This window comes from Camelus ferus, chromosome 15, assembly GCF_009834535.1.
Source record: "Camelus ferus isolate YT-003-E chromosome 15, BCGSAC_Cfer_1.0, whole genome shotgun sequence".
Taxonomy (NCBI): domain Eukaryota; kingdom Metazoa; phylum Chordata; class Mammalia; order Artiodactyla; family Camelidae; genus Camelus; species Camelus ferus.
The window spans coordinates 32002512-32025128 of record NC_045710.1 but is presented as its reverse complement, the minus strand read 5'-3'; the positions used below and the strand labels follow the sequence as shown (position 1 = coordinate 32025128).

Below are 22617 nucleotides of genomic sequence, written 5' to 3'. Positions count from 1 at the left end.
AGGGGCAGCTAAGGTTGAGAACAATAATCTGTCAGGGGCTTTTCCCCAAGAGCAAGGAAGACAGACACTAATTTAATGAGGAGGAAGAAGTGTCATTTCCTCAATAGCTTGCACTCTCTGGGACTGTGCTGGGACAGTCATGTCCTCGAAGGTGGCCAGGCATCCAGTTTGTCATCCCAGATTTAACACCGAAAGTCCTGCCCCCAAGAAAACCTCCCAGTTCCAGTCCAACCAGGACGGTTATTTACCCTATCACCTCCTAGCTCAATCCAGTTTGGCTCAGTTCTTTTGCATAATGGAAGGAGGGGAATTTAAGGAAGGGCAGGGAGGAAGCAGAGAAGGCAGTGAAGAGGCAGGTGGGGGGATGCCTGGTGCCTGTCACCCTCCAATGTGCAATTAATCACATGACCTCCTAAGTTCACAGAGGTCTACCAGTTCAAAAACACTTGATATAGATAACTTTTTTCCTTGTAAAACTGAAAAGGTGGCCAAGTTTCATTCCAGGGTTAAGATAGTGTGAAGCTAAACTGGCTTGGAGGTGATAAGACCCCCCAGGAATTTGTACACATTTTGGAAGAGGGCTAGGAACTTGGTGGCACTGGTGTGGTTTGATGTCCTCTTCCCCTAGACCTTGACATGGATGGCTCCCAGGTGACATCTGAGTCACACTGGCATCCATCCTACACCGAACCTTTTATTGGACACTTTTATTTGCCAGACACCACGCCGACGGTGAATGAAGGTGGCGGGTATGGGCAGAAAGGGAGCATGACGTCACTGCCGAGACGGTACTGTTAGGGGCTTCTTTGGGGTGTGCTGGGGGCAGCTAGACTGGCACAGATGGGGTGTCTGGAGAAAGGAAACCAACAGCTAGCTTCACAGAGGGTGGGCCCTGGTTTTATATCATATTATAAGTGATGAATCATGCCAGTTTGCAAAGTGGCCATTGGCTAGGAATCTGACATAATTAAATGCTCAGAAATCACTTACAAAATGACCTTGCAGGCCCCAATCATCTCTGAAGTTGACCAGACAAATGGCTGGAAACAGATAATTTCATTTTCCTTGTTTTGTTTTTCTTTTTTAAGGCCGCCACTCCACATCTTCCTTACCATCCCCGAGGAACCGAATGTGAAGTTTTCGATTGGCCTTTGGTGCTCTGATTTTTCAGAGGGAAGGGAAAACACCCATTAAAAATGCCCATTCCAGGCAGATGGCTGCATCCAGCAGCTCTGGTGCCAGAGTAATGAATCTAGAATCTCCGGTCCTTTGCCCAAATCTCAACGGCTAGTAATTAAATTTCCACTAACAGTTTGTTTTATCACCTCAGTTAGCTTGTTGACATATAAGAGGTGCTGCTGAGAGGTACAGCTAGTTAATGATTTTCTTTTACATATTGGTATTAGTACCTGGAGAGGGAACATCTCCTCTTCAGAATATGATTACTATTTTGAAATCTTAAGCACAGGAGGGAAATCCATTGCTATAAATTAAACAAGAAGTTCTGAGAACTTCTATCTTCAGTTCCCATCCAGACACTAATGCATCTCATTTACTTGGTGCTGTTCCCCTGAGTTATCTGTGTCACGCAGGCGACTCTTGCATGTTGCGTTAACTATCTATTGAAAAAAAAAACCTCGAAGTGTGCTTGTAACGGTGCCCTGAGCCAGGATGCAAGGAAGGGAGCAGAACAGGAAAAATTCGTCGCTGTTACATTTCAAATTGCTTGGATATTTTAATTTGGAGAGGAAAGAACCCATGTCAGCTAAAGATGGAGCTATAATTAAACTGATACGCATTCACAGTTGCCTCCCAACCCGCTCTGGTTGTTTCTTTTCCCCATCTTTAAACTACATGAAATCAATTATCTCTGCAAACCAGTCGTAAGGATGGTACACCAGCCACTTACTCCTGAAGTGAATAAATTATCTGCAGTTCATTATTGATGTGAACAACTGTTTGGATGGAAAGCTCCTTTTGATTTGAATCGGGGGCAGGTTCAGGAAGACACACCCCCTCGCTTCTGTCTCAGATGCCCAGGGCAAGGGCAAGGTCTTTCGGTTGCTAACGCCGGGGCAGGAGAGGAGGGTAGGACAGATCCGGCTTCACCTCCAGAGTGACCGGCCCTTAACGTGTGAGGCTTTACACACAGTGACAAATGTGTTCCCAGCATACCCCAGAGTGACAACTAGAGGGGAAAGGGGGGAGCAGATGTCCTGTTCTGAAAATACCTCTTGTGAGTGGAGGATGCCAGCCACCTGGAGCGGTGACAGGCACTGGTGTGTACAGGATCTGAAACGGAGTTGATGTGATGTCATTTTGGCTCTCCTATAGCCTGGTTATCTCTTGCCAAGACTTCATGTCTGATTAGTCCGCTCAGAGGGGACAGCGGACCTCATCAGCCTTGCTTCCCGACACTCCCGTCAACTCCAGAAACGCGGTGAAGGCATTTAAGATGAGGTGTCACATCTTCCTATCAAATTCTTTTGTGAGCCACCCCCCACCCTCGCCCGAGTCCGGCGCCTCCTTTGGACGACATGAATAAAGGGGGGAAATGGAGTTTCGGCTGGCTTCAGCCCGGTGATGCGTTGTGCGGGTCCATCTTCCCGGGTTAACGTCTCCTGCTCGGCTCTGGGCCTGAGTCTTCTTTGTCAGCCAGGCTGGTAGGGGGCAGGACGCTGGCCCGACAGCGGACACTGCTGTTGGCAGCTCGCAGGAAGGGTGAGGCCTGCTGGAGACAGGCAAGGCTGCTTCTATTGATATCCTTGTCTGAGCACGGGGAAGTCATCCAGTAAACTGCTGACAAAGTCAATCCTCCCCAGCCGTGGCCTCTTTACCTAGTTGGGTAATTTTGCCACTTTAGCTCCAGGGGCCCTGGCAAGGCCCAGACCACACAGGGTTTCCTAGGGTCCAATCCTGCCAAGCTTCCTGGCAAAGGACTGGAGACTGGCTCCCCTGCCAGCTTCACGTGCTCAAATCCACCCCTCGTCCCTCCAGCTGCACTGGCTGTCCCTACAGCAGATCCGTGACCTTCTCCCATCCCAAGGAGAACAGGAGTGTGACGTCAGAGCTGGCTGTTAGGAAAGCGACAACGTCCAAGAAATACAACATCGGCATTGGTTGGTCCTTTTCTGGGCAAGCGCCTTCTCAAACTCACCCCGCATTCCCCACCCCGTAGGTATGGAACGCTTCCGTGATACCACAGCCCTCTTATCAGAAACAAGATCGTGAACTCATTTATAGTGGCATGTTAGGTATTCCATGTCTGGCCCTCCATCCTGGAGAATTGGACTTTAAAAGAAGAACCGGAAGAGATCGGTGCTTAATCCAAGAGGAATGAGTCTCTGATGGTGGAATTGCAGGCACTGAAAAATCTGACGTTTTGGAATCCTTGGTGAGATATTTGTCAGGGTCCCTTCAGCCATACTCTCTGAACGTTGTTGTCTTCATTGGGAAAATGGGGATTATAATATCAGGCCTACTTCTTACTCCTGTCAGAGCTACAGGATGTGATGACTGAATGAGGGCATGCGGGAAGTACCACTCAAACAGCAAAGTGCACAACATAATGCCATTATTTTCTGCAGGAGGAGGTAGCTTCACTTAGAGAATTAAGTCTGGACCTTCAACGATTTAGTCCCAAAAGGAGAATCTGCCAGCTGATCGCAAAACACTCTTTCCACTGAATTCCACGGAGGTTCCAAGGAAAGTTTCTTCCCTTCCATGCTCTGTCCCCAGTGGGAATAATATGTTCACTTTTATCAGACAGAGTTAATCTGCAGAAGACAAAAGCCACTTTCTAGATCTTAAGTAGAAAGGTATTTAACATGGGGTGCTTATGAAATGATTAGAAGAGCTGCAGGAATGGGTTCTAGCCCAGCTCCATGAATGACTCCCAGAACAACACCACAGAGCTGACCTTCCAGGGAGCTGCTGCTTCTACTACCATCAAGAAGGCAGAGGATCAGGAAGTCAGTTTTGGAATCAGTCCACAACACATCGTCCAGGAGTGAGCCAGGAATCAGGACCATTTCTAACACATCGGCCTCTCAGCTCCACAATGGGATGCTGGGGCTGTGCTACAGAAAAGCCTTATAGGTCTATGAGTGTGCTGGCAGGAATAATAGCCAAAGAAATGAACATGCACCCCCCTACAATTTACCGTCCAAGTTTCACGAGAGTGCATACAATTGGCAGAATGTCATTGACACCCAGAACCCCAGCTGCAAAGATATCTATAGTTTTTGATTTTCCAGCCTCCCCAGTTTGTGAAGAAAGAAACAGGAATGGATGCAGAGTACAAGTCACCATATTATTTCATGCTCTAGTCCACTGCATAGCTGAGGTTTGAAAGGTAAACTGAGGAGGAGGGCATCTTCCTCTTGAAGTGAATGCTTCCTTCGATCCAGACAAAACTGCAAAGTTGGCCAGGTGTGACCACAGGGCTTCTAAGCTCACCTGTCCTCAGGTGGCCTCAGAGGCCTCTCACTCATCTCTTTCCCTCCAGCCTAGTTCCCAGTGAGCTGCTACCTACAAACATTATTTAGCAGCAAGTTCCTGAATGAAGGTATTAGAAGTCAAATGCTTAAGGTCTTCTTTGCCTGTGATCTTTGGTGGTTAGTAAAAGGCTCTTAAAGACTCAAATTCTTGCTGATGACTCTAACTTCAGAACCTCTCAGCTGAGAGACACTCTTGTGCATATGATGCATATCTGGCCAAGGAAGTGAGGATGAGGATGACGATAAGGTTACTGAAAATAATAGCTAACTTGTATTGAATACTTGCAATGTACTTGTCACTGTTCTAAGTTCTCTGTGTGTAGTGACTCTTTCAGTCCTCATAACAGCCTTGTGAGGTAGGTGCTATTATTTTGATGATTTTATGGCCACTGAAATAGAGACACAGAGTTTTCCCAGGTTCACACAGGTATTAAGTGGAAGAGCGAGTATAAACTCAGAGCCCAAGAATTTCTATGCTCACCATTCTCTCCATGAGATACGATGGGAAGTCTGCTGCGGTTCCTGGGGAAAATTTTCCTCCATGACAAAAGAGCAGCCCAAGGAGAAAACCCTTTTGCCCCTTTCCCTCCTTTCTTTGCACGTTCTTATGTTAAGGAGGAGTGGCAGCTAACTTGTAACCATGAGGCAATAAGCTTGGCAAAAGCTAAGAAGCTCAAGACAGTGGAATAAAGAATGCAAAGAGCCTGATCCCCTGATGATAGTATTAGATTTCTAAACAGACCCTTGGACCACCAATCTCTGTACTTTTAAAAAATAAACAATAAACAGCCTCATCACTAAACTACTGTTAGATCTTCTGTTACTTGAAGCCAAAAGCTTCCTAATTAATTGAGATTTTCCATGTTGCACCTTCAAAAGCCTCTCCACATGGGCAGCCATCTTGCTAATATAGAATTCCAGTCCTGTTTAGTCATTAGGTTACTAATACCAGTTAAGCTCCATTATTTTTGCAAACTTTGCAACAGGAATATTATCTTCAGGAGTAAGAGTTGGAAAAATCTTTTATGGTCATGATTAGTAATAAAAATGTACCTTTCTTAATAAGCTTGACCCCAGATCCTGCAATGGACCAACAGAGACTCACTGTGGAGGTGGTGATGGGGAGCACAGTGGAATCTAAGAGCCTCACCAGGGCACTCTTGTTGGGGACCCCCATCTGCATTTTCTCTGTGGTTCTTCATCATTATCCTGGAGAGCAAGGCCAGAGAGAGCTCTGAAGAGTCCTGGTAAGGTGGCACTTCTTTGAACTTCGGGATTCTCAGCTGAAGACTGACTCCTCCCCTCTGGTTGAAATTGGGAAGATCTACCTGCTTTACCTGCACGCTGAGGACAATTATGAATTCAGCACAATTCACTCAAATTCAAACAGACCCACACAAATCAATGCAGCATAGTGTAATACAACACAACGAACCCAACAACCAAAACTAGAGCAGGTGTGTGTGCACACACGTGTGTGCGTGCCTGTATGTTCGTGAATGCTTTTCCATGGCTCGCATGCTCCTGATTTCCTTGGTGACTTTTATTACCAGGAGGTTGTCTCATCAACGGCTCTCTCCTCCAAGGTGCTAGGAAGACGTTGTAGCTAAAAGGAGGAAGGCGAGTCCTCTCCCAGCGGGCCCTGCCAAGGGCTGGGGTCCAGGGGCCCCTCAGCCTGAATGTCCCCAAGGCTTTCATCGTCCTTTCATAGACTGATCACTCATCTTTCTCCATAGACATTTTAAAAACACTTGACTCTTTACAATACAACTCATCATCCAATCCCTCTTTTTCCCATTAAGATGTTATTCTGGGAACGTCTGTTTGCTATTTTTAGGACCATTGATTTCTTCTTGAATCATTCTGCCTGCGTTATTCGTGATGTCCTCAGACAATACCGCGGGTCTGACTCTTCCATCGACACCTAGCAGAGGCATCCTGCCGATCAGTTAGCAGACGCGGCAGGAGGGACGGGGCTGGGGAAGGAACCTCAGCCCCGGCCCCAGCCCCTCCCCTTCTTCCCCTGCAGAAATAATCACGATAACAATAACGACACCACCGCCCTGCATTTATACGAAACATTGTACTTTCCAAAGAGCAGACACCTTTCAATGAACAACACATAATATCTTTCAAAGGATGAGAACAGAACAATATGCCGGAGAACTATTTTTGATTGGGATAGGGAGGGTGAGTAGCAGTATGCGTACCCTGGACTATTTTCCTACCAGTTTCGCATTTGTCTTGAGGAAAGAAAATCTGTTCTGTGGTTCACCTCATTTCCTGCCACACCTGGCCCTTGTGGTTATGTCACTGCTCCGTACAACTTGGCCCAAGTGGGACAAGCTCCTGCTCCCCCTCAACACAGCCGAGAGCCTCGAATTTTCTTAGAGCACTCTATTTTCAAGCAAGCAATTTCTCTCTTCAGTTTCTAGGTAACTTGAATTGCCATTAGATGCAAGGTGTCGGAACAAGATTCATTCTGAGGACTTTGGGAGAAGGCGTCTACTGGAAGGTAGCTGGGGGACAGTGGAAAGGGAGCTGGACTTCGTGTCAGGCAACTTGGGTTCAAATGTCGGTTCTGCCACTTATCAGCTGTGTGACACTGGTAAGCGGAAGTGCATACCCGGCTCTGCTTGTAAGGAAAATTAAATGATGTAAATGTATGAAGCAGCACTTGGCAAACTGGAAAGTGACATATAAGCACAAGTTTGCTACATGAGGTAGAGGAGAGAGCCTGGGTTTTGTGGCTAAGGGCTCCTGGTTCGGGACCACTGCAGATTACTAACAGCTGAATCCTGGGCAAGGCACTTAGAACGGTGAGGCTAACAGAGTGGAGAAAAGCAACGTGAGGTGCTTAGCACAGTGACCAGTGCTCAGCAGATGACAGCTGCTTCCCCTACTACTATTACCTGTCTCTCAAACCACAGTCCAAATTCCCTCATATCACTAGTAGATGAGAAAAGTACGACATGCCCAAAGTTCATAATTAAATATTTTTCACATCAACTCCTGCTGGGTTCCATGGACCAGATAATACAGGTGCTTGAAGCTACCCGTGAGCCCTCTGCCCTTGGGAAACTGTTTATGACAGTGGCCATGATGAGTTCAACTCGTAATGATGAGACAAAAAAGATAAGGACAGAACTGCAAGCGGACATGAGAGTCGGGATGGAAGGTCTCCAGAGCGTTCACCTTTGTCCACTGGTTCTCCAACGCCATCAATTCAGTAAGGGTTTGTGCAGATTTGACCTCCTTTTATCTGCTCAGAACGTTGTGGGTCACATTTTAAAGTTAGTTTTTCCAGGCCACTTGACTCTTGATATAAAAAACATTTACTCTGATTTTTAAGTTGCTCTGAGTCTGATGTAGCTCATAGACTCAGAATTCTGCATATGATTGTATGATGTATTGTGTACATCATGTACACTTTCCCTGAGTGTATGCTCAGCACAATTATCTCTAAGAAAAGTTGGTTGTGGGGACAGGGTAGAGCTGAGTGGTAGTGTAAGCTTAGCATGCATGAGATCATGGGTTCAATCCCCAGTATTTCCATTAAAAAAATAAAATTAAAAAAAAAAGTTGATTGTGGTTTCAGATCTGTTGAATAGAAGCCAACATGGAAAGTCTTTGAGTGATATGACTGCTCCACTGCTTATTGCAAACTAGTGGAATCCAAAGACACTTACTTTCAATTTAGGGATATAGGCATTGCTTGAATCAAGTGGCCACAAAGATCCATTTCAACCTGGTAGACTTAAGACTGAGTGAGTATGTACCTGACAGAAATGAGTACCTATGATACCAAAAAGACATTTAAAAGAATATTCATAGAAACTGTATTTGTAATAGTCCCAAATTGGAAATAACCCAGATGCCCTTCAATAATAAATTGGTGGTATAGTCACACAGTGGAATATTACATAGTAAGGAAAAAGAACAAACTACTCATAAATGCAACAACATATTGTTGAGTGAAGAAGCCAGATACACAAGAGTACATACTCTATGTATGATCCCATTTATATGAAAGTCAAAAACAGGCAAAATGGATTTTTGGTGATAGAAGTTTCCTTTTGGTGGCAGTGAGGATAGTATTGCCTGGGAGGGTACATGAGGAAACTTTTTGTGGTGCTGAATTATAAATATTATTGCCTTTCTGAAAAGATATTTGGAAATGGGATACATTTAAAGTAGTCCAACAGTCCCTCTAAATTTGTGGTTTCACATTACAAAATGGCCACATGAGCATCAACCCAGGGAAGAACCCAACAGTCATATTAGTTTCCATTCAGCCTCTAGAATTCATTCATTAATAGATAGTTCTTGAATGAACAAACGAATGAGTGAGTTCTTTTCTATTATTCATATAATTTTACGTGGAAAGAAGTCGTTTGCCAACCAACCACTACTTTCTGATTTGACCAACCCTGCATCAGCCAAAATATCAGTGGTCTAAATTCAATAGGCAAGACCCAGTCAAAGCCTTCTCAGAAGTGAAGGTGCCTGGGGAGACTCGGGGGCCTGGGGCTAGACCATGTGAGCATTTGAGGCCTCAGTCCTTGACTCCAGCTGAACTTACTCTGATCTTTGGACTTGAGGCCTTTGAACTAAAACGTGCCCTTGCAAGATTTCCCGGCTTCCTTGTTTGGACTGGAGAGGAATGAGAAACACCATTCTTACGGTATTTCAGGACCTTGCCTTCCTGTGCAGTCCCCAAAGGAGGAAGTTCAGAGAGGGGCAAGGGTTCACTCCAGTCCCACAATTTACAGGCCATCCGGCCACCACTTTGCCCTGAGCACGTCTCCCCTGAGAGCTTCTTCCCTCCACCAACCTGAGCCCCCTTCTCATTGTTTTTTTAATACTAGTCAAAGCCTTTATTTATTTCTTTAAAAAAAAAAAAAAAGTCCTCCAGAAGGATTTTCTAGGCTGGCTTGCAATTTTATCATCCTTTTGAGCACAAATAATTATTACGATAAGAAAACCTGACTATAGTTGCTAACACTGTATTGTACGATGGAAATTTGCTAAGAAGGTAGAGCTTAAATGTTCTCACCAAAAAAAAAAAAAAAAGGTAAACATGTGAGATGATGGGTGTGTTAATTCACTCAATGTGGGGAATCCATATGAATATCAAATCACCACATTGTACACTTCAAATAGCTTACAATGTTATTTGTCAGTTACACCTCAATAAAGCTAAAAAAAAAACCCATATTAAAAAACTCTGGGCATTTGAGTGGTCTCCACTTTCTTGTAATCCTACAAATAGGTTACAGCAGGCATTATTTCCCCAGCTGGAAAAATGTGCAAAGCCGGGGCTCAGGGAAGTCAACAGACTCAAGGTCTCCCAGCATTTGGGGCTGGAGCTGGAATCTGATTGTTGGAATCGTGCACCCCTTTCCACCTTCCCCTTGGCTTCCCTCTGTCTCACTCAGTTCACAGCCTCTGACCTTCTCCTCCCACTCTAGTGGTGGAGACTTGTGCTGGGAGTGAGAAAGCCCAACTTACCAGTGAGGTTGTATTAAGAATGGGCTTCAGTACCTATCTAGGGCCCCAAGTGGCTTCTGGGGCCTTTTCTGTATCCCCAGCACAGAGCTTGAAACAGAGGGATGCTCCATAAAAGGGTGCTGAAGTGAGTTAACTTCTGGTGCTGCAAGCTTCGTACTCCTGAGCTTCGGGCATGGAAAACCATAGCGCAGGGAGGCTGCATGAGAGACTCTGAGGTCCACTTAGCATTTTCTTTTTCTTTTTTTCTTTTTGGTAATGAAAGAAATGAAAAATGACCTTTTATTTAGGTCGTCTTAGAGAAACACATGCCAGTGACATTCAGCTGTCAGGCAAACACACCATATTCATTGATTGAAGGACACAACACACATCTGATGACAAATCATCTCAAATTGACATACACAGTTAATGCATTTCCAAACAGTATTTTTGAAGATACAAACAAGATTTCTTTAAAATTAATATGGAAAGGGCATTTTCTAATAATAACAATTCTTACTGTTATTAGTCATTGAGAGTTTATGGTGTGCTGACAACTTAAACCATTTTACATGGGTTATTTCAGTACTATGATTGTCCCTCTGAATCCACAGGGAGTTGATTCCAGGACCTGCCATGAATACCAAAATCCGTGGATGCTCAAGTCCCAGAGTCAGCCGATCCTCCGTATCCGCGGTTCCACATCCGTGGATTACACCAACTGCAGATTCTAAACACAGTACATGGTCCATGGTTGATGGAACCCACAGATGCAGAAGGCAGGCAGACTGTACAATGATGCTGTGAAATAGGTCCTCTCTATCACAGTTTTACAGGTGAGGAAACCAGAGTCCAGATAAGCGGCTTGCTCAAGGTTATCCAGGCAGTATGTGGAAGGGGGGAGGTCAGGATTCACACTAAGACAGCCATGTCCAGAGTTCATGCTCTCAGCCTGGGAGCGGGTCCCCTCCTCCACCTGCCAACAAACACAAAGAACCTGTCCCAGGGTCCAGGGCTCTCAGACATCCTGGGGCTCCCAGTTGCCTCATTCCCTGGACTGATACCCCTGTCCTCCAACATGTTCACCTCCTTCAGAGTTTGGACTTTCCTTCCACTCCTTCCCTCCTCTCCTCACTTGTTTATTCAACTTTCTTATCTTTCCTGTTTCCCACATTTTAAAAGGTGGTCTCCCTCTATTTTCTCCTGTCCCTCCCCCTTTGCCCTTAGTTTTTTCTCTCGCCTCTCCAAATTGTTCCCCCTTCTTTTTGTCTTCCCTGCAGCCTCTCCCCCACCATCTCTCTCTTTCTTTTGCAGCAATGTTGGAACGACTGTAAGTCATAGGAGAAAATAACCAGGAGGAGAGCTCAGTGTCCTCAGAGCCATCAGTTCTTTCTCATGTGGGATGAGTCATTCAGCCCAGGAGGGCATCCGTTCCCATTTCCTGGGCACACAGTAGTGAGGAGAAGCAGATGCTAACTGAATACCTCCCCGCAAATGTAAACTCTAACTGGATGAGGACGATCAGGAGATAGTAGGTAATATCAGTGTGTCAGCTCTTTTAAAAAATTTTTTTAAATTGAAGTGTAGTTGATTTACAGTGTTAGTTTCAGGTGTACAGCAAAGCTCCTCAGTTATACAACTATATACATTTTTTCCCCCAGATTCTTTTCCATTACAGCTCATTAAAAGAAATCGAATATAGTTCCCTGTGCTGTACAGTAGGGCCTTGTTGTTTATCTATTTTATATATAGTAATGTGTATCTGTTAATCCCCAATCCCTAATTTATCCCTCAGCTCATTTAATACTCACAGTCATCCTCTGAGGGGAGTGCTAGGATTGGTCCCATTTTGCAGATGAGGAAACTGCAGGAAAAAGAAGTTGAAAGATTTGCTCAAGGTCACAAAGTTGGTAAGTAGCAGGGTCGGAATTCAGACGCCAGTGGTGGGCCTGTGTTCTCAGGCCCTGTGCTGTGTTGCTGAAAAGTCAGGGCAGGCTTCCCTGAGGAGGTGATGATGGGGTTACACCTACGGCTAAGCAGAGCTGTGTTTGGCTGATATAACAAAATACCATAGACCGGGTAGCTTCTAAAGGACAGAAATTTATTTCCCACAGTTCTGAAGTCCAAGATCAAGGTGCTAGCACAGGGTGTCTGCTGAGGGCTTCCCGGTTCACAGATGGCCATCTTCTCTCTGTGTTCTCACGTGGTAGAAGGGGTGAGGGAGCTCTCTGGGGTCTCTTTTATAAGGGCATTAATCCCATTCACGAGGGCTCCACCCTCATGACCTAATCACCCCCCAAAGGCCCCATGTCCAAATACCATTACAATGAAGGTTAGGCTTCAGCGTATGAAGTTCAGGGAGACATGTTCAGTCTAGAGCAAGCTGGATTATCAAATGTGCAACAAACTCTTGCTCTGCCCTCTGCCCTTGTCCATGGCAGACATCACTAGTTGATGACAGGACCCCTCTTCTCAGATGGGGACTCTTCAGATTCCTTCAGATCCCTCAAGAAGGTGCTCCAACAAGCCACAACTGATTGATCAGAATTGGACCAGGAGTTGAAACCTATTTGCCAGCCTAATCCTAAGCCAGCAGGCACTGAGTTAGCTTTGAAGTGTGTCAGTGAGGCAGCCACCATTGACTAGGCACTTGCTGTTAAAGAATTTTGACTTTCCCCATAGGGCAGTTACTTGAGCTACCTGGACTGGGTCTTCATTCTCTGGAAACAGAGTGACAGGGAAGGGGCAGGGGACTGGGGATGTCTGTGAGCTTCCAGGGGAGTTGTCATGGGATTCCTAGCCTGTAGAGCGCTTCACTGTTGGACCAACTTGGGTTCCATTCTGGGGTCCCCAAATCCTCACTGACTCACAGCCAAAGAGAAATTATGCTGAGACTGGCAGTCGCTCCTGGTCCTAAACATCAGCTTCCAAACCGAGAATTCGAAACATCTGCTCAAGTGCTGACCTCCACACGACATCCCTCCTCGCAGTCCTGCCCTGACCAGCTGTGTGCCGGCAGAGCCCAGCTCCCTGGAAAAATCCAGAGCAGAGGGCAACGCACGATGGGGAGGGGGGCCCGACAGCCCAAACAGGGCCCCTAGGATCACTGACCCCTTCCATTTTATGTAAAGTCCTGCCATTGTTTTCAGCAATCACATTACATATTGTCTTTAAAAAAAATTATACATTTAATGTGGTTATACTTGTATGAATAGATCAGTATGATATAAGTGATATTCAGTAACCGATAATTACTGCATGTTAGCCATCTGCTATTCCTGAGGGTTTCACCAAACCCTTTCATAAAAGCCAAATGATACTCTGCAGCCAAATTATATAACATTAACAGAATATTTCATATGCGAAATTCTGTATTTCTTTACTTTTCATTCAACTAAAAATGTACACAGTCAGTAACAAGCCATTTCAGCTGCATATTTATCCAAAACATTTCATAGGCAAAAAAAAAAAAAAAAGTCAAGTGAGAAAAATAACAGTTCAGCCACACGAGGGCTAGGAAAAAACACATTAGAAAAGGGATCCTCATTACAATAATAAACGAGGGTCCAATTAAGGCTGCCACGTGCAGGGCAGGTCTATACTTGGCAGGGAGGGTCTGCCCTTGACTCTGAGAGCCTCCTGCACCCTCACCAACATTCCAACTGGGCTGCCCCAGCTGCTGCAGAGCAAACATCAACCACTGTGGCCACTTTAAAGTCTCGCATTCTGGAAGGTGTAAGCAGATACTGCCTTCCAGATGTCTGAGCCCTTGTCTCATCACCCAATAATCCTCACCACCCTGGTACAAGCAGCCAGACAGACCAAGCAGCGGAGTAGGGCAGAGGGGTGCAGAGGGTCTGTGTTCCACAGTCCATCCATGAGAAGACACATCTCAGCATCTGTGAACCTGAGCTCCAAGCCTGGCAGATGGGGGAGACACTGGGGTGTGGCATTTGCCCAATAGGTGTGATGTGTGGAGCCCCAATGGGGAGGGAAGGGAAGAGCTTGCCCCTGGATCATGCAGAGGGATGAAAGGGTAGTGTAGTGTAGTAAATAGTCAGACAGTGTTTACCTTCGCTGAGCCTCAGTTTCCTCATATGTAAAATGGGAATATAATACTTAACCTTCAGGGTCATTTGAGGATTAAGTGAGATTATGTATGCCAAGTGTTAAGCACAGTGTCTGGCCCATAACAGTCACTTACTAAAGGTTTGCTATTATTATTATTAGGCTTATGAAATAATTGAGTAAATAAAATATAACCAAATGAAACAGTAGGGAATCATGACGGAACAACACGGCAGTGAGTGCAAAACACTCAAGTACAGACTAAATTTGAGGTGTTGAGAGGTCCACAGAGTGGGGAGGCGAGCAGAGGGTAATGGGGGCTGAGCAGTGAAGGCAGATTTCACATAAGAACTTCTCTGTTTCAGATCCTAAAGGATACCGGGTCACTTGCAGTCTCTGGCAAGGGTTGGGAGGCCCCTGAGGGCAGATTTATTCCTCAGGCCTCATGCTTAGCCGTGGACTCCAGCAATCAGGTCAACGGTGGACTCTATTTATGGGAACTTGGGCGCAGTAGAACAGGCTTTCTTCCAGGGTGGATAATTGAGAAGGGCAGAGAATTCATAGAGGCACTTAATGTCCCTGTGTCAGCAGTTTACTTCTAATTAATCTTCTCAGAATTGCTCTAGCCTTGTTTGCAAGAGCTTCCAACCTTTGTAGCCTGACTTCTTAAAGGGCCAGGGTCTTTTTTTGGATGGAACATCAAAGAACCGCCCAGATAATAGAAAACCTATTTTTAACACTGTTACTTGGCTATTTCCCTTCTCCCGTTCATCTTTACATAGGCAGGGAGAGGGACTATGGAGGGATGAGGACATGTCAGGAGGAGAGACTGGGATGACAGATGGCAGGGCAGGGAAGGAGTGGGTAGCATTTGGGGCCTGAGCCGTGACTGCTGTGCACTGTCTGAGAATGATGGTGGTGGCGGGGCCGGCTGCACCCAGCTGAGTGGGCCGAGATGCTGACTTGGCCACCTCCCACCTCCCACCTCCCACCTTTTCACCTGGAGATCTGGCTTCCTAGAGCTGCCAGATCTACATATCCACATCTGCCCATTGATCCAGCCAGCCTGAGTCTGGTGATGACTCCTTAACCAAGGTTCAGATTCAGGGGCAAATCTGTTGGACTATCGCTCCTTCAGAGACCCACTTCATTTGTAAAGTAGGTGAAGCACACGAGAGCCTTCTTCTCTGCGATTGTCCCATGGCTGAAAATGTCCGTCTAAAGTCAGTGTTAAAATCCAATCCTCTCATAGATACAGCAGCTATTTAAAGGAGCCCTGCTTTTTAGAATGAATAATTCATGTCAGTTTGGGCATATTAGATTCTCTTAAAGTGGGATACCTGTATGTTGTATATGTTATGAACATAGTCCATTAAAACAAGTGTTAGAGAGGCTTGCACCAAAGGTCTCATAGTAAATATTGCAGCAATGCTGGATCCAAACAGAAGGCCTTGGTATTTATTGAGCATTTACTATGTACCCCTGCCCCACCCAGTGCAGGAAGTCACAGAGAATGCAAAACAAGATGTATTACACCTCTACAGACTTCTGTTTCCTCATCTGTAAAATGAGGTGTTGGATGAAAAGATGTCTAACACAACTTCTAGCCCTGGACATCCATGCTTCTGTGGTGTGATCTGTGCCTGAACAAGACTCAGAATCTTGCTGGAGGGGCTGGGTACAGCTCAGTGGTAGAGCGTGTGCTTAGCATGCACGAGGTCCTGGGTTCAATCCCCAGTACCTCCATTAAAAATAATAATAATAATAAATGAATGAATGAATGAACTTAATTATCCCCACCTCTAAAAATAAAAAATAAAAAAAAGAATCTTGCTGGAAAAAAAGCACAATACACATTGTCCAATGAAATAACTATGCCATAGTGACTAGAGGTCAGGGAGGGCGAGGCCGTGAGGGTTGGGAAAGGTCTGAAAGTCTTTTCTCCAGTTCATGGGATGTGGCAGGGCCTTCTAAGGTGGAGAAAGAACACCAGGGACCAGTGGAGGGTTGTGTCAACTTGGAGGGGCAAGCCTGGTAATGGTAGGGGCCCAGAGAATACCTGCCCAGCGGGACTGTTGGAAGATTAAGTGAGATAATACATAGAGTCCAGCATAAGTGCCTGGGGCACAGTGAATATATAATATACAAGTCCAAACAACTGCTAGGGAGTGACCGACACAGAGTACCTTCTGCTTCAACGGCGTGGGTGTGACGAGGAAGAGGAGAGAACCTCGGAGGAGCCGCTGGAGAGGCTGCAGACATGGAACCAGCAGGGTGGCCACACTGCAGGATGACTGTCCCTCAAGGACGGAGAGGGGGACAGGTCTGGCACCAAGATCCATCTCTATTTAGTTGTTTTTGTACAAAAATTCCTCACTAGGGGCATGTCAATAGCAACCCTGAGATCTTGGAGAACTCACTAGATGAAATTTGGATTAAACTGGCCTCTTGGAATGATCAGGAAGAATTTTACTTTGAAAAATGAATTTTGCACATTTTGGGGTCCTTATTATTTATTATTAACCAGGACTCGAAGTCATTTATTGTACCGTCTGTGCCCTTTGTGCTGTTACCAAGAAGTCCGTGGGCCTAGCAAACACTGAGTTTTTGAAGGTGTCTCCGGATCATAATGCTGAGAGGCCTCTTTAAAGAACTTGCCTGGCCTTCTGTGAGCTGCTGTCATGACCTTCCATGGCTCTGGATAGATTCCCAGCCAATGATATTGACATCGATAACTCCTTTCTTTGCGTTCCAATTAATATTATTATTAATCATAACTATCACTTATTGAGCCTTTATTGATCCAGGTACATAAGCAGATTTTAAAATCAGATTATAAAATACCTTACATTGGTCCCATGAGATAGGTTTATTATTATGTCCATTTTAGAGATAAGGAAACTGAGGACCAGAGGGGTTAAGCAATTTGCCCAAAGTCACACAGCAGGCCAGTGGCAGAGCTAGGATGCAAGCACAGCTCTGTCTAATTCTGATTCTTAATAATGATACCCTCCTGCCTCCTAGATGATGAGGCAACTGGCTATCAGAAGTAAGAAGGGCATGTGAGGCAGATGGAGGAGAATAAAAAACGAAAGAGTTTTCAACACCACCTTGGAAAAGATAAAGGAAGATAAGGAGAGCAAACAGAACAAAGGCTTGAGGACAAGAGGCACATGGGATAGAGGGGCTGGTGCCACATGCTTTGGCAGGACATGTGCCAGGGACAGAGCCCACGTCCCACAACCCTGTGTATTTAAGAGCCACATGGGCCTGAGAAATGCCTAAACACAGAGCACCCCAGCCTTTGCTGTCTCAAGCTTCTGGATTCATTGGGGTCTTGGGGGAAAGAGGAGACCCTCACCCCAGGGAATCAAGACGCTGGAGATAGGAGGCAGCTGCCCACGATGGGGACATCATAGAATGAAAAATTATCGGGCGTTTGGAAGGAGAGCAGACAGAAAATAAAACCCCTCTTAGGTGTACATTATCTGCAACAAGGCAAAGCAAATTTACGAGCATGTTATGGAAACTGCAGGAGAGGGAAATCACAGAAAGTTTCTAGTGAACAAGGAAATTGGAAATGAGAACTGGAATCTCCCAGTCCAATGCCAATTAATTTGCCTGGTGGGAAATGTTATTGATAGTGTCTTTGTTGCTATCTTCATCTTTCTGCTTTATCTTAGTGATTACACAAATATTTGAAAGCCTTCCAAGGGCTCAACCTCCTTGCCCCAATCCTATTTTTCCTGTAACATCTTACATTTCTTAAATGTCAATCCTCCTCCCCGTTGGAAGTTTTCTTCATGCCTGGAGAGAGATTCCTGCAGACGTGGTGGGCTTCTGGCAGGCTGAAACTGTGCTTTCCCATCTCTGGAATCCCTGTTGGGCTAAGCCTGGAATAGGCAAACAATAAGTGCTCCATAAATGCCTGCTGAGTGATGAACATGTCTCGGTTTTGCCTTCCCTGGTGTGTGACAATCTGAGACTCACACTGAAAGGCAGCAGGAGAAGGCAGTTGGGCCCCAGTAGCTGCTGACAAGGGGCTCTAAGCAGAGGCCTGTCCCAGTGTGTATGGGTGGGCGGGTGGTCTGCCGGATGGGGAAGAGTCTGCCAGGGTTTACCTGAAATCGCGGCATTTTCCCTGGGCAGACCGAGCTGAAGGTGGATGGAGGAGGAGGTAGGGGAAGTCTACCACCCAGGACAACGAAAATAAAGAACAAGCCTGCACATCCTGGACCCAGCTGACCCTCTGTGAGATACAAAGATGGCTCCGGGCCTGCCTGGGAACAATTTGCTTGGTGTGGACCCCAAAGTTAGAGGAAGACTGAAGGGCAGAACAATTTCCCATTCATGAAGAAAATGAGGAGGCCGAGTGTCTTTGCAATGAGTCAGCTGTAGGCAAAGGGATTTATTTATAATATTATTATTTGGTAGAAAAGAACTTACTATGGCCAAATGTAAAAAGTATATTTTTTGATAAGTTAAAGAGATTATGAAAAATCGGGCCGATTTTGACAGAGGATGGTGTGTAAACGAGAGGTGTTATCAGTGAGAATCTGGCACCAGCTCCATTTTGTTATGGTGAAAAATATCAGTATTATTTACTAAGAAGATTAGGGTTGAATTGGAAGAGAGGCTGGTTGTTGTGTGCAGATGGAGATAAGATAAGGATTTTACCTTCTCTGCAGAGCCAAATGCAGCACACACAGCGCTGTTATCTCGTGGCTGGCAAGCAGGGGGATATTAAGATGTACGTTGTAATTACCAGTGGCAGGAGCAAATTTCATAGCGACTATTTTAAACCCTAATAAAACGCCGGCCTTTAATTATACAGCTTTGAAATATTTTTCTCAGTTAATTGCAACGGGGGAAAATAAAATCAACCTCATATTTGAAACTGATTCTCACAGGGAAAGCCCTTGCCTGGCGCTCCAGCTGCCTCTGAGCGCCGCGCTGCGGGCCGAGGGGCTGCCTTGGCTCTGAATTTCTAGGTCCCATCGCCCCCATCTCTCCCTGCCTGCCCCCCAGCCGTGTATGGGAGACAGAATAAGAAAGGGGGAAGTCTTTCCCTGTAGCATTAGATCCCCACCAAGGAGCCTCATGCTCATTCCTTCTGAGAATGAAGTCTGATTTCTAGAAGCTGGAGGCAGGTAGGACAGAAAAGAGAAGAAAGGAGGGAGGGGCTTCTACTCTGCCGAGGCAGACCACCCCACCCCACCCCACCCCACCCCGGGCTCCAGACTGTGGAGCATCTGACCCCAGAGGCCTATTGAGGCTGCCATCCTTCTGGGTCCACACCTCTCCTCCTTTCAGGTTCCTAGACCGGAGTCTCCTGTCATTAACCCCTCCCTCCCTTTGGCCCTACACTAACCGAAATAATAATAGCAACAGTAGTAGTAGTTGTTATTGTGTGATAGCTCCTGTACGCCAGGCACGGCCCTGAGCACTTCTGAATCCTTTTTAAACTTTCTGCCAGGAGACAGGTACCGCTATTATTTACATTTTCATCTACATATTTGAGTACTATTTCTGAAGTCCAGGGAGGTAAAGTAATTGGCCCAGGATCACACCCAGGGTCGCCATCCAGGTCCATCTGACCCCAAAGCCCTGCTCCTCATCACTCAGGGTAAACTCACCTCTCCATCTTGGCTCATCAACTCCTACCTGGGACGGCCTGCAGCCACCTGGACTCCTTGCCCCCATCACCCTCTGAGCGTTGCACCTACTTCACGCCCTTTCTGGGACATTTCAGAGACCCGTCTCACTGCCTGTAGGACAGTCAACCGTCACAGCTGCCCGCCCACCCCGCGGGCCCTCTACAGTCCCGTCCTGATGACTTTTCCTCACTGTCATCCCCTTCACCCACACAAGAACCTTCCAGTTCTGGAAGGTCCACTGTCTGCTGAAAGGAACCACACAAGCTTGTCTTCTTCCCGCCTGGAAGCTTCTCTCCACTCGTCTGTTCTTCAGAGCCCAGTTCAAACTGCTCTGCTTCCTGAAGCTGGACCCCTCCTGGGCCCCACGCAGCCCCCTTGGCACTCTGCCCTGCCCAGGTCCGACCCTCTTTCAGACCTGACGTGCTTTGCATCATTTAGGACATAACGCTTTCAAGGACAGCTGCCTCTGCTGCCTACCCTGTCACACACATACCATTCACACCATTTATCTGAGACCCTCAAATTATTTTCTGAGTAATATTTTTCAGTTACGCGTTAGCATGTGTGTGTTTTGTTTTACCAGGTGGATTATAAACTTCCTGATGGCAGGAACTATGTGTGAATTCCCTTTACAATCCCAGCCCTGACTTGCCAGAGGTGCCTTTGATGGAGAAGGGACTAGTTTTATACCTGGGTCCCATGAGGTGGGACCAGAAAAACCTGTGGGCAAGAGGCCAAGAGATGACACAACCTAATGAGTCTGTCGCCTTACATCACATAACCCTAATCTCCTCCCATGTGAAATGGGGACAGTAACACTCACCCTACAGAGTGTGGGGTGCTGCGACCCAAAGACTACATGAGATAAGAAGGGCTTGGTCAGGAAGCACATAAACACAGCATGTTGGCAAATAACCACCTCCTTCTCCCAGGGACTGCCAGGCTCTTTAAAGGCCATTTTCTTGGCTGGCACCAAAAAGAAAATCTCTCACCCTCCACCACTGGCCCCCGGGCCCCAGCCACGCAGCATGCGGTGGTTAGCTGAGGGGGTCCAGCTCCAGGGAACCATGGCATGAGCTCTGGAGGAACTCTGGAGGGTCATCCCAGAATCTTCCCTGGGGCTAGTGGGAGGCAGGAAGTGTGGAGTGCAGACAGCCCATTAGATACTCAGGTCTGTGGACCATTTCTCCTTCAGGGTTAGGGATAAAGGCAGTCCCCTCCACCCAGGAAGGGCACCAACCTCACAACAAAAGGAGGCTTTATCAAAGCCACCTACAGGACCCATTAGAATGCTTATTTGCTGCCAAACTGCTATTCACAGGAGCAAGTTGCCTTCAGGCGGAAAGCACAGAAAGTCGGATGCACAGTGCTCCTGTGGTCCGTCTCGCTGAGCTCCCCGACGTGCTCTGGGTGCTGGAAGTTTTACAAAGCAAGCCCTACATCTCCATCCAGTTACACTCTACTTTCTCAGACTTCATCTATTTAATGTCTTACGGAACTCCTCTGTACCTCACAACTCCACTTTCCCATCAGATCCTTAGTGGTCTGAAAATAGATACTTAGATACACCAGGAGCCCCCTTCTCCCAGGTTTTAGGAAGACTCTTTCCTACAGAAGGGAAGAATTCTTGGGTCCACAATGGTTATTACTCTCAATACAAACATTTATCCAGTACTAACTAAATGTACCTATGCGTAAGTTTCAATTTTTTTATTATTGATAACAGTACCTAGCACTGATGGAAATTTTTTCATATGCAAGGCACTGGGCTAGAGCTCTTTACATGTGGCTTCATTTAATCCTTATAAAACCCTCCAAGGTGGGTGCTTTGATTATCCCCATTTTACTGATAAGAAAACAGAGGTTTAGAGAAGTTAAGTAACTGACAGCTGAATGCTGAATCCAGTCTCCTTCTTAAGCGGTGCTCTTACCCGCGATGTTGTACAGCTTCATGTGGGGCCAGCCTGGATTATTTAAGTGTGCGTCCACAATGAGGAATATCTGATTATGTATGTTTAGCACACACTCACATGTGTGTGGGTGTGTTTGTGGCAATCCTATGCCTTTCCCAGCCCTCTCAGCCATAATGACCAAGGCTTTGTGATCCCCCAGCTCTGGGAGGTCAGGGCCCACTCAGCCCCTGTGCCCGGGCAAATAGCAGGAGCCAGCCGGCACATGCTCCAGGTCACAGAGCTCAGAGATTGAATCCCAAGTGGTTGTGTGTCCCAGGCGGCAGCAGCTGGCCCTGGGGTTGCAGCCTTTGTGGGTGCTGGCTGGTGTTGGGGCTCTCACTGTTCCAGAAATGATTAATACTCTGATACTACCTTGATAGCTTTAGGAGATACCCTTCCGTGGACTGGGATGCTACTGGTTGATATAAAATGATATATTTTTTTTCAATCTATTTCATGGTGGCAGTAATTCAGACAAGGAACTCTCCTCGCCTTCTAGTAAAGCTTTGTGCTGCTTAGAAGGAAAAAAAATAATCACAGAAAACGATGAAGAGAATTTTTCAGAGAACTTATACACTAGTAACTGGGAGCTTAGAAAAATGAAACACTTTCTAAACTTCATATATTGAATAATTGGCTTTCCCTCCCTCCTGAACAATGATTCTCTCCCCTTCTTCCCAAAGCCGGGCAGCCCAAGGGAAGTACGGTGATAGAGAACACAGCCAGGGGAAGGGCTCAAAGTGTTAGAGCATTTTTCTGATTTTCTCACCCAGAAGCAGTTCTATATATTGGTTTCCCTGAGCAATTGTCCTTTATTTTTGCAGCCTGCTCCAGAGGGAGAGAACACATAGTTTTAAGCCATAGACAAAAACTAATTTTTAGATTGTGTTGTACCTTTGTTTCTCCCACATTTGCGATGTGCTTAAGTAGCTTTGTCCCTGGCTAGAGCCT

The 22617-nt window shown here is 46.1% G+C and overlaps 1 long non-coding RNA gene across 1 annotated transcript in view; it reads right to left on the bottom strand.

The window, feature by feature from the left end:
* Positions 1-10310: 10310 nt before the first annotated feature.
* Positions 10311-22617, bottom strand: part of LOC116668969 — a 52612-nt gene continuing 40305 nt past the window's right edge. The window contains exons 2-3 of the long non-coding RNA XR_004326298.1: positions 11801-11853; positions 10311-10965 (exon numbers count right to left, since the gene is read on the bottom strand). This is a non-coding gene — a long non-coding RNA (uncharacterized LOC116668969). The remainder of the gene's footprint in view (positions 10966-11800; positions 11854-22617) is intronic.